General features: G+C 35.9%; 1 protein-coding gene across 6 annotated transcripts in view; it reads right to left on the reverse strand.

Moving 5' to 3' along the window:
• Positions 1–15,925, reverse strand: part of LOC121319995 (E3 ubiquitin-protein ligase LNX-like) — a 58,251-nt gene extending 42,326 nt beyond the window's left edge. The window contains exon 1 of one of the 6 annotated variants that reach the window (XM_041258074.1): positions 15,803–15,925. The gene's annotated coding sequence lies outside the window, so the exon portion shown is untranslated. Of the gene's footprint in view, positions 1–1,193; positions 1,289–3,063; positions 3,220–15,159; positions 15,276–15,802 lie in introns of those variants that run through there. The other 5 variants (XM_041258064.1, XM_041258095.1, XM_041258046.1 and 2 more) reach the window with 5 other exon arrangements.
• Between the last annotated feature and the right edge of the window lie 653 nt (positions 15,926–16,578).

Consider the following 16,578-nt stretch of genomic DNA (forward strand, 5'->3'; position numbering starts at 1 on the left):
ACACACACACACACACACCTTACTATCTAACTTAAAAAGTTACCCTGTCTCAAAGATACAGCCATTCTGGATTCAAATACAGCAAATAATACAGAAAATTACTCAAATCACTACTCCTCTGGACCTCCTATATTTGCTGCTCAGCTTCCCCCCTCCTAATACCTTAAACTTAAACACTAATAAACTGATTGGTTACCTCTTGGCTGCAGCAAGAAAATGCATAACAAAATGCTGGAAACCTGAATGGGTGTCCTCAATAGCCATGTGGCTGGGATTTTGTGGGGCATTAGCCGATATAAAGAAAATTACAACAATACTACAAAATCGACAAGAACAGTAGCTATGTGGTCACAATTTTTACAGTATTGCACTGAATTGGTGAAACAACCTCAGGGCTGATATGATGGGATTCGGTGAAGTAATTACCTCGCTTGGATAGGCTTTAGAATTGCAAAAAATACACTGAATTGTTTTGTTTGAACCAAGATATAATTTATACTGTGCGTATATGCTATGTCATAACTTCAGAAATGCATTTATGTTTAATAATTAATGTCAAAACTTCTATACTGATGTATTGTGTTGCTCATCAATAAATACAAAGTTTAAAAAAAAATAAAAAAGTGGCCCTTTGGTATCTTCATCACTATATATCAGAATTGATCTGCATGAACTGCAATACACTTACAAGCAGTCTGGAAAAAAATCTGATCTGACCTGAAATTCATGTATGAGCGGCAATGTCCTCAATGAACAAACTAGGCAATGCCCTTCACATGACTTGAACAATTTAAGGTGAAAAAGAGAATCAATTGGGCAAGACTTGACACTGGGTTTTTTTGTTTTTTTTAACAGCAAACTACATTTTTCCAGGAAAGTAAATACCTACAGGCATCTATGACTATAAAAGTCAGAATTAAAAACAACATACCGTTTTCTAGCAAAAAAAAAAAACTAAAGTACCGTGTTCTGGGTCTCAGGACCCAGCATGTCCAAGATGTTACTATCTACATTACAGCACATAAAAGAAGATTAGGTGCTTCGTGCATTTAAAGCACATTTCTGACCTGCCCTGACTTGCATTTATAGATAGAAAACATGGTCACACCAAGCAAATATGTTCAAGAAAACAAGTAGACTTGCAATAACGTTTCTTAGATTCCAAGTATGTACAAGTAATTCAAAATACACACCTTTTAATCTCCTTCCATCAACTCATGTTTTTATAAGTCACCCTTGCAAAATCCAAGTCAAAATGATGGGTCCACATCCCCTTGCATATTTCTATAACACTGCAATAGTTGTTTGACACATTCTTTACATTAATTCATTACAGTTCATAACAAATAATGACATTCAGTAACCACTTATTATTTCAATCTTTATTCATATGAAGTAAACATTAACAATTTATTTTATCATTTTTCGTAAGTACTTTGTGTACTGGTTAACCATTTCTACATTTTTAACTGTCTTTCAAGACATTGTGATTAATTGAACGTATTGTGATGATGATACATGTCTCAAGCATGTTTACATTATTAAGCTTGGTTTTACTTCAAACAAATAAAAAACAAACCACTTAATACATTGGTCCCATCTTACAGTCAAATGGTTTATAAATGGTTTTCAACCTGCCACTTTCACAGACAACATTCTGATACTATACAATCAAAATAGTCAAGAACGTTAACCTGATAACCTGTCCTGTCAGCCTAGCTTTCCTCACAAACAGTTCAGCTATCAATAGGACACTGGGGTCTGCCTGCAGCAAGCTACTCAGTTACTGGTAACAGGAAGGCAAATACCCAACACTGAGAAAACCTAACCTAATGAGATGTTTGTGATGAGAAACATCATTCCTTAACCCCAGCACTTAAACTTAAACCTTAAGCTTACCCTAACCTTAAATCTAGTCAAGCACCTTTACACTATTTGGAAAGATCCATTCAAGTGCGTCAGGAGCTATCAAAAGATTGTTTGTCTTGGACTAAACAAATCCTGATGACACAAGGGTGATAATACATTGTACTAGATAAACATGTTACATGTTATTGCAGAATAAGAAACATATTCTTTTTTAAAAGTAGGACATATTATCTTTGATGTCTGGTTTGTCAAAATAGTGTTAGTGGGTAAAAATTAAGAAGGCAGTTTTTGAAACTAAACTAAAATCTAAACTAATCTGTGTTTTACAGATAAGGCAACAAGATATATTAAAACTTCAGCTAGCACATCCAATCTAAACAATAAAGGTGTCTGTCACTTTCCTTACTGAATACAAACATTAACACACAGTAAATATACATGCACTTGGAAACATTTCCTTCCCGCTTCCTTTTTTGTTGCTGGTGTGCTAATTTGATTTCACTCTATTGCTCACTAAACACGCTTTTCTCCATCTAGATTAAATAATGGTAGCATTATAAAAAAAATTACATAGCATGACCCAACATAAATATTGGATTGTAGCTTGTACAGGCCACAACCACTATGGCATCACGTAACACATCACATCTGAGAACTGTAATAGCCACATTAATTACTTATTCATAATGTTATACTGAGAAGAATAAACTGTGTTTGTAGCATTGTGCTCCAAATCATAATGCCATAGATAGGTGAGGGTGGTTAAAGCCCTCAGTCAACTATTTAGTAGTGACTTGCTCTTGGACACATAAAACATACTGCATATACAGTATGGCAAATAACAATTTAACATTAAAATTCTATAAGCCTTTCAAAACGAAACGGTTCAGTGAAATTGTTTTACCTGTATGCTTCGTAATCACCTATTACAGCTACAATGTTCTTTAAACTTAAAGTTCAAGTCAAAGTGAAATATCCAGCAGGAAAGCAGAATTTACATCAATACATTTGCACCTTTATATAAAAACAACTTTTTTTTTTTTAATTTTACCTGATATAATTTGTTAATTTATTGACAAATAAAAGCAGCTACTGTAACATCATTATTGTTAGTTTACAAAATTATGCTAGAACTTGGTTTAGTTAAACTTCATGGTAATGTGATACACGTAATTAAAAAGCACTAGATCTTACCTATTACTATTGGAGCCAGACTGAAGAATCAAATATGCCCGTGGAAACCTGGTGGCTGATTAAACTTGAATTGTTGAAAAAACTTGTAGCCTCCCACAGTCAAGTTCATTGGCTGAACGTCAAAGAATATTCAAAATATTTCCATACTGTGGGATTTACCTGTGAGATATAGATCCTCTAATGTAAAGAAACTTTTGCAGGCCGCACCCTGCTTCTGTCCCCTAGGAAAGATTAGCAAAACCCACAGCCACAGAAAGCATGTTTAAAGACAAACTTTTTTTTTTTTTTCTGCATTGGGGGAAATGCTGTTAAACGTTTTCTTACCACATTGCTGTGCATTTTCAGTGGTGTGCTTCAGTTATAAAATATTCCACATGAATGCCCAAGAAAGCCAAATGCATATGCAGTTTTCAGAGTTGCTAAGGCTTAACTAAAGAAGACAGGTAACTGGGCGCTGAAAACTAGTCAGACTGGCTTTGGGCCGTACGTGCAACTCTCTGGTCAACAACAGCAGAATGTAAATCAATACTTAATGAAAAAAACCTGATGCTTGAAAGCATGCCTTTTGTCTGTATTGAGTGTAAATAGCGGTACAAGTATTCATAAAGGTGCCAGAACCAGCACCCTCCCACTCCAATAAAAAGTGGATCTGAAAATAAGTTACATCATAATCAATTTACTGTAGGTTGTCATAAAAAAGACACAACCTGTTTATATGTTTGTAAAAAGATAACAACATAAGGCTGTTGTAATCCAAACAATATCCAGCTTCTACTCAGTTCAAGGTAAATCTATCATTGAACATAGTTTATTATTATTATTATTATCATTATTATTATTATTATTATTATTATTATTATTATTATTATTAAAAATTAAGAGGCTTGAGACAGCCCCATACAGTCATTTTAAATTTGTGAAATGTCTCATGAAATATATTGTATTTTGCATGTGTTTTCTGTTTGTAATTTGTTTTTCCAGAGGAGGATAATTGTCACATATAAGGTGACTCTCCGTAGGGCTGTGAAGCACTCACATTCATGTTGTCTACAGTTGCAGAAGGGTGATACTATATCAAACATTGTGAACAAATCAAAAAAATCACAAGACATTGTGGACAAATCAGAAAAAAAAAAAAAAAAAAAATCACAACTAAGAGGCAAAAGGCAGATACTGTATGACCTTGTGAAGTCAATATTCAAGTTGCAGTTAATGCCAAAAGTCATAGTTTGTGAAAGTTGCATATGTATGTATTATTATTAATTTTTTATGTTTTCTTTTAATTTGCTAAATATTAAAACTTTTGTGACCCATAGTATGGCAGCTGGAACAAAGAAAACAAACTTGTGTCATAAATTGAGATATGTGGAACCAAACACCTGAACCTCCCTGATTGTGGTGACTGGTCACGTTTTCAATATGGTGGAGTCTATTCTATTAATCTAAACAATGGTTGATCAAAGTACTTCACACAACATCAAATACATATAACTTCAGACATAATCTATGGTGGCAAGCCCTCATGGATTTGATTAGTTCCCGGTTTTGTCATCCAACTGACTAACCAGTGCAAAAATGAATCCAGACAAGAATAATTCAATAATTCCTAACAATTGTCAAAACCAAAATTGCGAAAATGATAAAAATAGGTAAAATTAAAAAATAAATAAATAAATAAATAAATAATAATAATAAAAAAAATCTCCAACAATCTTTTTTTTTTTCTTCAGTTAGAGTATCCAGCATAATGGAAGAAATATCCAAGGTACTGAAATATAAAAATAAAAAATAAGTACTGGACCACCTAATTTGATGTTCAGCACTGGGTGAAAACCAACATTATGAATCGTCTTTCCATTCTAAAAAAATCCAGTTGTGTATCTTATATATTATGTGTTTAAAACACAGATTATACTATTGATTTATTTCATGTTTTAATAAAAGTGAAGTGCAATAAAATGAAAATAAAAGTAGATATGTGAACTTCAAGGAAAGGATGGCTCCTGACGAGAGTTTGGTAAACAGGCTTGTGAAGTGCTTACACATATTGCCTCCAGTCATAGGGGAGTCTTTCAGGTTGAAACACAGGCTTGTTGAAATATCAGATAAGATATCAGGGCAGTATTGGATGACTTTATGTTTGTTAACTGCTAATTGCACATTGTAAAAAAATATATACATCATTAAAAACAGACCTCTTCTTTTTAGTATTTTGGATCTTAAAATAGGTTGAAATGAACATTCCTACTAGGTCATAGCTTAAATAAATCGTGCAGCCTACTTTTTTTTATGCTGCCTCGACCATGCTTGATTTCAGATCATCCTGAAAATTAAATTAGTTTTGTGCACTGAGCTGTAATGGAAGAGGGAATTCTGCTGTGGCCACACAGAAGCACATGTATCTAAAACGCAAGGAGAGTAAGCGCTTTAAGTAAGGCAGTAAGCAAACAAGCAAGTACAGTTAAAGGTTTTCAACAGCTGCCCCAATTAAACAGATCAGAAGTCTGACTGTCTGTCTCATTTTATCATACCTACTCATGAGAATTCCGAGAAGTAGTTCATTCATATAGTATTTTTCTCTGTCAATTCATTGAAGTATATATTAAAAAAAACTGTTTTCATCTGTCATGAAAGCAAATATGTTTAGATGAAGATCAGCATTTTATATTTAAAATGTTCATAGAATAGAATAGTGCATAAGGTATGGCAATACATAAAATGCTGAGAAGAACGGTTTCCATGGGTAATCCATTGTTTGTTTGTGGTTGTGTGTTATTTAGGTGAGGGAGTAAATATATTTTTTTCATGGGTGTGTCTGCTATATAACAAAAACAAAAATCTGAATCAAGAACTAATACTTAATAAGAATTCTATTATAATTTATTAAACAAATCGATTATTCAGTAATACAAAAACAATGTATGGGCATACATTTAGAAATAGCTCACATATTTGGTTAAGTGAGGTAGAACTGTGTTTGCATGATTTACATAAATTATTATCAACAACCACACTCAGAATTTAGAGGCTTTTAAAGAAATGATTCTAACCAAACCCTAAGCCCTTAATAATTGGTACTGATTGTGAGGAATGTCCAAAACATATTTACTGGATTTGTATTGCTCAGCATGCTTGACCTTTTACTAAGCGGGGGAAGGGAGTGCACACATAAATAACAACCAACAAGACAGCACTGCTGAAGCCCCTTTCATGAATGTGATCCAATGAACAACCTCAGCCCAGAGAGAGACTGTATACTGCTGCTCAGAGAACAAAATATGGGGATTAGTGCAGCCAATTTCTTCCAAAAATGACTCATATACTTCCATAGACTCCCCATGATCACTGCAATATTAGTGAAAATATACCTATGGGGGGAGGTGGAGAGTGGTGGGGTGGGGGTGGGGTCCCTTTTTTTTAATAATGAGTGGCATATTACGGAATTATTTGAAATCTTACCAAATATATTGCAATTTACTTTTCTTTAAACAATATTTTTTGTGTGAAAGCAGGATACATTTCATTACAATTGGACCTGTCAAACATTTGTTTGACAGAAAACTGACAAAAAATATGTTATTTCTGAGCACGTAAAATAGACGCCTCCTTCCTGTTTGGATTCTGCTTATTCAACAGTAAAATAGAGCAGATAGTAAAAAGTGACATTTATTTGGGCTAGCTGTCAGACTGCCCAAATTCCCGCTGCTAAATAGCATAGTCTTGAACTTTATTAGAAATGGTTCCAATGATAAGTATTTCACTTTACTGTAGATACAAATCATGTTTTTACTGAATTCAATTGCATTTTTAGACTCTGTGCCCAAATAAGGCAAAAATGCTCTATGTGAATCCATTTCAAGACAATTTTAATTTCTGAACAGAATGTACTGAACAAGAAACAGAAGAGCGACTATGAAACTAAAGCACATATGATTAAAACACAGCAAGACTGATTACTCTGCAAAATACTGCACATATTGAAAAAAAGGTTTAAAAAAAATAGATAATTTTAACTAAAAAGGCTTGAATGGCTATTTCAACAAAATAGATTCTGATGAGCTTTGTTATAAATAAGTAACATGATATGTATAGTGGTCTTGATCACAAGATTTGATCATTTCATTTCAAACCCATGTCCTTATGAGGATCTGAAGGGCTATGAAGAGGCATGAACTTATTTCTGGCAACCGAAGGCAGAACATGGAAAGCTCAGTTTAGTCATTATTATTGTGATGCTAACAGATCAGAAATCCAAGTATTCACGTCTGATTTAGGGACACATTTCTGACCATCCTAATTAAGAAACATTTAACATCAAAGCTCAGTACTTGGTATATTGGATTCACAATCTGGTAAACTGGTTTGGCGGATCTGGTCAGCAGTAATTCCAAACAAGTTTGACCTTATTTCTCAATAGGCAACAGCATTTTTATATTATTTACTGTTGCTATACAGTATTTTTTTAACTCATAGATCTCCTATAGTGATATGTTTTATTTATTTATTTTTTCACACTTAAAAGGCTTGCTCTGTGACCCCGCCCCAAAGTTTCACCCTAAATTAACCTTTAATTGACCTGATGAGGGGGGGGGGGGTCTCATTTCATGTCTTAATCAGATTAAGAGCCACACAACAAGCCCCCCTACACAATCAGATAAAGACTCATTTGTTGTTTAAATAAGGACCTGGACCAAAGAGGCATAGAGGGTTTAATTCTGCATTGACTTTAATCCTTACATCCTGTCTTTAATATAAACACACTGTGCCCCACCCCCTCCCCTGAAAAACACACATATGCATTCCTTACATTATTATTATAACTTTACTGAGTAGTCTTCTAGTGATACGATTGTTACACGATTTTTTATAATACTGTTATTAGATCATCATATTATGTATGTCATACATTTTAATTGTACAGTATTCATTTTTTGGGCCACCTCAAACCTTTCACGGCAATCAGTAACCTTGTCTGATAGTACTTCTAATTCCCAGTGACCTTTTCTAATTACTATTTTTTTTTATTTTAGAATAAAAAATACATTTGTTGAAATTGCTCACAGCTAAAACAATATTTTGTGCCAATTATTATCACCACTGGAGAGAAAGATTATAAGAGAGTGGTTATTTATAGGAATGTTCTGCAACACATACTAGTTCAGAAGAGTTTCTTGTGAAGCACAGTGAATATTGTGTGCTTCTTTCTCTCACAAATTCTATGGCACTATAATGTAGATACAGCAATTATATATATATATATATATGTTTTATAATTGTCGTTGGTCTCCAAAGGGACAATAGATCTTTAAATCTGTGATGGCTCTCAACATTTTTATGGACCTCAAGCTTCGTTGTTGTTACAAATTTTTAAAATCTATTATCTTTAAAATTCATAAGAGGATAAAAATAACATTAGGAATTTGGTGACATTGAACTATGTTAAAATGTGCTTTTTATCCAGTAAATCTGCATAACTAAATATCAAAAAAACGAGAAAACTTTTTGGAGCAGTCTGTTTTTTTTATTTATTAATTTTTTTTATCTTGACCCTGCCTGCTGCTGTTCCATTTAATAGTATACAATACATCCAGATCCTGTGCATGACATAAATGAATGCGACATCACTACACATGACCTACAAATAGGGCTGTAGGATGGAAATACATTAGCAGGAGTTCTTACATTTGTGACGATCAGCGATTGTGACAGATTTAAAAACAAAAAACACCAAAAAAAAAAACCCCAAAAAAACACACACACACTTGTGAAATATATTTGTGTCCCTCAGATGTGACTGTCTATTTTTAGATATATGTGAGATATGCCATCAGCACATTCTCTTACGTGTGTGCTATTACTTAAACAGCGCTTGATAACACCAGATGCACCCATATATTCAGGGCCTGGGGGGACATGACCTGGATTACTAACATGTTGCCTACAAGACCAAAATGAAAATAACTTAAAAGAAAATATTTTACTGTTACTAATATCATCATAGAAATGATGCTGCCACTTAGAATTATCTGTGGTGACATATAATTTCAATTGAGCAAAAATTTGAGCGAAAGCAATACTTTCCAGCTACAGTAAATTGTCAGTAAATTACTAGAGACATGAGACAAAATCACATTTGTTACTGTATGTGCTGGCTGAGTAAATGTGTGTGTTTCTTTTTAAGGATGGTAAGCACTGAGAGCAGGGCTAAATACAAATAAAGAATCATCATTAACCACCAGTGACACAAAAATAGTCAGGTTGGATTTCTAATTAAAAAGAGTGTTTTTAGTGTTTTTTACACTGTTTACCATATTTATGTGTATACTTAGGACAGCCAAGCTAAAAACAAATCCATAATTAGAAGTCATTTTCTTGTCATCCGATCAGAAATCAGCTTGCTTTCTACAGAGATAAACCCCCTGATATTTTAATACAAAGACAGCTATTTCAGATGCACACTCCTCATTATATACTGTAACACAGCTTCAATAGTTGACTTTTGTTGAGAGGCCAGAAGCAGCAATTATCCAGATTTGCAGAAACTTTCTTGTCACGTTTCACAGTTTGCGTCAACCGTGAAAGCTTTCTGTCTAAATTTCAATGAAAAGTCCTTGTCAGTGTCTTTCTTGGTACAGTATACTATATTAAAAATAATATTTTTCAAACCTCCATCATACTGTAAATTGTTTTATTAGCAAATGTTTTAAACATGTTTCCAAGGAGCATTACATTTAAACAATTCATCTTTTTTTTTTTTTTATTGACATATTTTTACTGTATTCCACAGCAACACTGCTATTTCCAATTCTGCATCAACAATCATTCAATGACAGAGAATCCTGTCCATGCTAAAGCTTGCTAAAAAAACCCCACTACATTTCAAAGTTAACTGAAACTTTAAAGTTAAATGAAAGATACAAGTTAAATGCAAAAATCTGATCTGTAGATTCTACATGATATGACAGGTTGGTTATGAAATCCAACTGTTAAGTAATTGTGTTGAGAACCTTCCAGTATTAAGAACATGATATCTATTTTATCTCTGAGCCAGGGGAAAAAAGAATCACCAGGCTGTCATCAGCGATGGATGGCGTAAGCTTTATGCATGATCATTAGCTCATTGAAAACCTTGAAAGTTACATAAACAGTCAGGTAACAATGATATCTTTTTTTTTAATCAATATCCTTGGTGCATCCAGATTTAGAGACACTAAATACAGAGATCGGCTCAGGTTATTTAGCGGCAATGGGTGTATTTACGGCACACGTTAAAATAAGTACATATTCAAGATTAATTTATACTGGTATAGATAAAGGAAATGATAAGCAGTGTTTAAGGTATTTTTTCTTCATTTCTTGTATTTATTTATTTATTTTTATAAATAAGTAGAATTTTCGAATTCAACACTGCTTAAAACTTTGCTTCTTGATACCTTATTAAGACTCCAATAGCACAATCTCCTGTAGTCTATAAACAAGTGAGGGCGCAGGCTATAAAATCAAAGCAATGTTTAAGAGAATCGGTCAGTAAATGTAATACTCAAACTCAATAAGTAAAAATAATGGGTCTTCCAACAATATGAGGAACTGGATAATAGCAAGTGTGGGGTTGACAGTTTTAAATGGATTCCAGAAACAATCCCCATATTTCCATCTGCCACTGAGTTGAAAGCACTTAAAAATTGATCCTTTTGAATTAGTAGTCATTCTGTGTGCCAAAAATGGGACTACACACCCTTGCAATAAAACAAATGTTAGGTTACGGATGTAACCCTTGTTCTCTCACAGAGAAGACGACCAACAAACAATACTTTTGGGATATGCCTGCCACAGGTCAGGTATTCACTGAGCATTTTATATCAAAGCTGTCGATAGGCCCCCCCATAGAGTGACTTCCTCGGTCCTGCCCACCGAGGGAATAAGTAGTCACTCCGCGGAGATCACGTTCTCTTTTGCATCGAACCTGCGAACGTGAGTGATGAGACCTCGCAAGGTTTGTTGGTCATCTTCTCTTTCAGGGAACCAGGATTACATCCGTAAATCTCCCTTTAAATTTGAAGATGACCAACAACCAATACTTTTGGGAAAAGTATACCAAAGCCGTCATGAGGGAGTGCGAGCGGAGACAGCAGACAAGGGACAACACGACACCGCAAAACCAGGTTAGCAGTGAGAGCGTGCAACCTCAAGGACCCTTGTGCCTAATGAAGGCATAGAGGGATCTACCACATTAAGCCGGTAGAACCTGGTGAATGTATGCGGAGTAGCCCAGCTAGCCTCAGTATAAATATCCGTCAGTGATGCTTCTTTACAAAGGGGCCCATGACATAGCCACCCCTCTGGTAGAATGTGCGGCGACCCAGCCAGGCGGGGGTAAGCCAGCATTAGTATATGCAGTCAAAATTGTGTCCACAATCCAGTGGAACAGTCACTGCTTCAAGAGGGCTTGACCCAGGGTCCTTTCACCATGTCTGATGAAGAGCTGGCCTCTAGTTCCACTGACTGGTTTAAGTGGAAAACCGTAACCACCTTTGGGAGGAAAGCGGGGTTCTGCATAATGATACCCTGTTTCCATCATTCCAAATAAGCATACAGGCACTGTGCACTGACAGAGCCTGTAGCTCACTAACCCGCTTAACGGAGGTGATGGCTAACAAAAAGGCTGTCTTCATAGAGAGATATTTCAACTCTATGGAATGTATCGACTCAAACGGGGCCTTAGTGAAAGCCTCCAATACCACGTCAAAACTCAATTCGTGGAGGACATAGCCACCGAGCACCATTTAGAAAACAGGTCGCCAAAAGATGAGCACCCAGGGATACTCTATAGGGATGTGGCATGCAAATATTGCTGCTAGGTACACTTTCAGCGTAGAGGAGGACCTGCCTGTCTCTACCAAATCTTGCAGAAATTGTAGAATAATTGCTATAGGGCAATAAATGAGGTACACCAATTTTGAAAATACTTCCACTTATAGGCATACAACGACCTTGTAGAGGAGGCCCTAGCATTCTGCAGAGTACTGATGACTGCCTCTGAGAGCCCTAAGGCGGACAGATGGTCCTCTTCAGGGGCCAGACCCACAGTTGGAGTCTGCCCGGTTCTGAGTGCCAGAGGGTGTCTCTCGCCTGACTGAGGAGTTCAAGACGCAGATGGCTGGCCTTGCAGGAAACAAGACAAAGGTTTGAAAAACTGATTCTCCTGGGCCATCTGGGAGCAACGGTATTGGTGGGAATACGTACAAGAGCGATGAACCAGGACCCGCAGACTCCTCTGCCGGCTCAGACTGCACTCCAACCTGAGTTGGATGTGTCCATCGTCACAACCTGACAGCAGTGGATTACCCCCACCCTTACACTTTTGTGCATGTGAGAGGCTCGCCTCCACCAGTGCAGGGCTTCCCAGCATACATGACACACGGTCAGTCAACAGTGTGTGTCCCATTTGGGATATATCCGGAAGGCATTGAACAACCCTTTGCGGGACAATGTCGGACGTGGTCTGACATTATGATTTTCCCTTTCCAGTCCAATAAGAACCTAAGAACATAAGAACGTTTACAAACGAGAGGAGGCCATTCAGCCCATCTTTCTCGTTTGGTTATTAGTAGCTTATTGATCCCAGAATCTCATCAAGCAGCTTCTGGAAAGATCCCAAGGTGACAGCTTCAACAACATTACTGGGGACTTGATTCCAGACCCTCACGTTTTTGTGTGTAAAAAAGTGCCTCCTATTTTCTATTTGAATGCCCTTTATTTAATCTCCATTTCTGACCCCTGGTCCTTGTTTCTTTTTTCAGGTTGAAAAAGTTCCTTGGGTCAACATTGTCAATACCTTGTAGAATTTTGAATGCTTGAATTAGGTCGCCGCGTAGTCTTCTTTGTTCAAGAATGAATAGATTCAATTATTTTAGCCTGTTTGCATATGACATGCCTTTTAAACCCAGAATAATTCTGATCGCTTTTGTTTGCACTCTTTCTAGAGCAGCAATATCCTTTTTGTAGCGAGGTGACCAGAACTGAACACAATATTCAAGATGAGGTCTTACTAATGCATTGTACAGTTTTAACATTACTTCCCTTTTTTTTATAGCTTGCCCACATTGTCTAGATGAAGACATTTCTGAGTCAACAAAAACTCCTAGGTCTTTTTCATAGAGTTCTTCTTTAATTTCAATATCTCCCATATGATATCACTATGTAACACAATTTTTGTTCCTGGGTAGTAAGTGTTATTTCCTAATTGCTTATGCCTCAAAAGTATAGAAAATGGCTATTATTCCCCACAAACTTTGCTTTTGTGACCAGGACAGTGATATTTCAAAATATCACTATTTCCAATGGGAAAATGGGCAAATGTGTGTCTTTTCATTCACATAAAGTCAGAAAAAAACAACATATGAATCCAAATTAACATGTATTTATACTAAAGTAATACAAAAATGACTACAAAAGATTTAGAAGTGAGTAGTTTTTCAAGATTTACGATTATTCTGTATTTACAAAAATTTGCAGGGAAAGAAATTGCAAGCAATAATTGCAAGGGAACTCCAGAAAAAACTGAGTGAGAGCTCTTTAAAAGACACAATCACAGCCCTGGAAAAGGTTAGCTACACCTACCTTACTTATCTGGTTCTGAGAAGCAAAAGAGAAAGTGATCTCCAAGGAGTGACTACTTATTCCCTCGGTAAGTGAGACTGAGGATGCCACTCCCCGGAGGGGCCTATTAGCAGCTTTGATATAAAATGCTCAGTGAATACCTGACCTGTGGCAGGCATATCCCAAAAGTATTGGTTGTTGGTCGTCTCCAAATTGAAAGGGAATACAATATTATATTTTGAGGTGACAGTCTGTAGAGATTAATTCTTGGCCCAGCCTCATCTTTGTGAAATAAAGTTGTTTCTTTAGGGCTTTTGCTGTGTCGTAGTCATGGTATCAAATGGCAGGATTCCTACAGAAAAAGCCATTCTGGCTGCCACCCCCCAGGCTGTCAAAATCAGAGAACCCTTCTTGGTCAGTGCTGTTCAACATATACTTGGCAATCAAAGAAACCGCATGAACAAACGAATAAACCCCCCAGTAATCAGAGATCAGAGATCAGGCCAAATCTAGAGTTCTGTAGGATTTAGGAGCTGGTCTTCATATTAGTACTGGTTTCCAAATTACAATCTGTGCGTGCTTAATTGCATAGTGGTTAAGAATAATACATTTTCTGTAGGGTAAGAGTACTGATTAGATCATTTATTAAATCATCCCACAATGAAGCTTAATTGGCATCTAAAAGAATTCTCCTGAAGGCAGACAAGTGTATGTGTTAGATTATTTTCTGAATGGATTAAATCTATAATATCCTAAAGAACTAAAGAAAATGAAGTTAAAAACATCTGACACCCTATTCAAATAGAAAACAAATGGCCTGGTCCTGATTATCATGTTGTAACAGGTATGTTTCTTTCTATTGTGTGAAGAATTTAGCATTTCCTCCACAGGGCAGTTTCAATGCTGCCAATTTGATTGCAACATGATCTACACATTTATAAAGAAGCAAGACTACAATAAATGATTAACTCTAAAAATAACATGGTCATACCACAGCTCTAGTTGGAGGGGATTTGTTTTTGTACTGATTCAATTTTTGAATATTTTGTATTGATTCAATTTAGTATTGCACTGAACAGATTTTTCTAGCTTTTTAGAACAAAATATATTTCACCAGAGTAGCAGTTTCACAGAGGGTGCTTTGTCATCTAAAACCTGAGACCTGAATGAATGGCATCAGTACAAAGGAAACAGCATACAAAGTAACTACAGGTAGCTGGACAAGAACACACGCGGCCCATTCATCACTACCCAGCATTGTTACTACACCTTACTTACTCTAGGTATCAGGAAGAGTGATCCCATCAGAAATGCATGGACTAATCTTACATGTAAAGATTCATTCTTTGACTACTGGTATTAGTTTTTATATCTTAAAAAACGATACCAAACAGTTTTCATTTAAAAGTTACTGCTGATACAAGAACTATTTATGAGACAAAAAAAACAAAAACAAACAAATACAAGACGACCTACTTATCTCCAGGTTTACTTTACCTGGTAAGAAGTCATCATTTTTTCTGAAGTTATGTGAATGTCCTGCAGTGAATATTTATTCCTAAATTAGTAATTCCTTGTAGTTTTCAATGTCTCAGCAGCAACACTAGAAGATATGAACCAAGCTTATTTTTGTATTCAATGCTTAGGTCTCTCTGTTTAAAATGTGTTCAAACATGACCTTTGCATGCTTGCAGATTATAAAACTTCTTAATCTAATGTCAACACTGAAGAACATAGCTTTTCACAGAAAAATCCTTACTGACCTTTAGAATAAAAAGGAAATGGGAATGTGGATCCGACAAAGGATTTGTTGTGTTGTCAAGGTAATCTTTTCAAATTCCCAACTGATAAAAAAACACCTGACAAACTTCAGTAAAAACATGTAGTTTAATTTAAACATTTCCAAATAGTCAGGAAATATATAGCATTGAAAAAGTAGAATGGTACACCAAAACATTAAATGCTCACATTTCCCCCCAATGTATAGTTATATAAAGCTTGGAGATATATATTGGAGGGATATATTCATTCCTGGAGTGAGAGTTTTTAAATGCTTGACCAGACAAAACTTAACCCTTCACCTCTATACCCACTACTCCTAATCTCTGGTGCAATTTGCAGCAAACTGTACCGAGCTTACCTTGTTTAAGGGCCAGCTTAGACTGTCCAGTAATCCCTTAGACAAACACACAATAGAAGTCACAGTATCACGGTTCACTCCTTGCAATTGAAACAAGTACAGAAAACTCTCATGGGGAAAAGAAAGAATGCCATCACTTCAACAAGCTTGATCCTCAGAATGAGAATCTTGAATAAAAAGTACATTAAATATTCTCGGCCACGATCATCATAGACCCATAAAGGTCCTCATTACCCCAGGCAGTCTGTAAATGAATGTCAGCACAGCCTTGCCATGACAAGTTGTTAAGACCCGTACAGAGTGTTTTTCATGCAAATTGAACAGCAGGTTGCAGTTCATGGGTCTTGCTTGGGGTGCTGGACCAAAAATGAATGGCCATTATTATTTGCTTGTATGCAGGGCTAGTTCCCCTTCCAATAGTCAATGTTAATTGGAGTTAACAACCTCATTGGCACCTGCTGGGGTAATCATTTACACTTTAGCCAGGGTTTCTGTGAACTTGCAAAGTAATGAGCCAGGTCTTATAATGAGCAACTTGAGCAACTTAAATTGCAGCTGGAGTGACATGTAGGAGGACTAATGGGAGCTAGTATAACAAACTATATTTGTAAAGTACGCAGAAAGAGTACACATAACTGCAAACACAAGTCAAAAAGGAAGGCCAAGAAAGAAATAGAAATGAACATTGCTAAGGGAGCTAAAACCAATTCTAAAATGTTTTTCCAATATTATAACAGCAAGCGAACATTCAAAGAGGAGATTAAATGTTTAAGAGG

This window comes from Polyodon spathula, chromosome 1 (genome assembly GCF_017654505.1).
Source record: "Polyodon spathula isolate WHYD16114869_AA chromosome 1, ASM1765450v1, whole genome shotgun sequence".
Taxonomy (NCBI): domain Eukaryota; kingdom Metazoa; phylum Chordata; class Actinopteri; order Acipenseriformes; family Polyodontidae; genus Polyodon; species Polyodon spathula.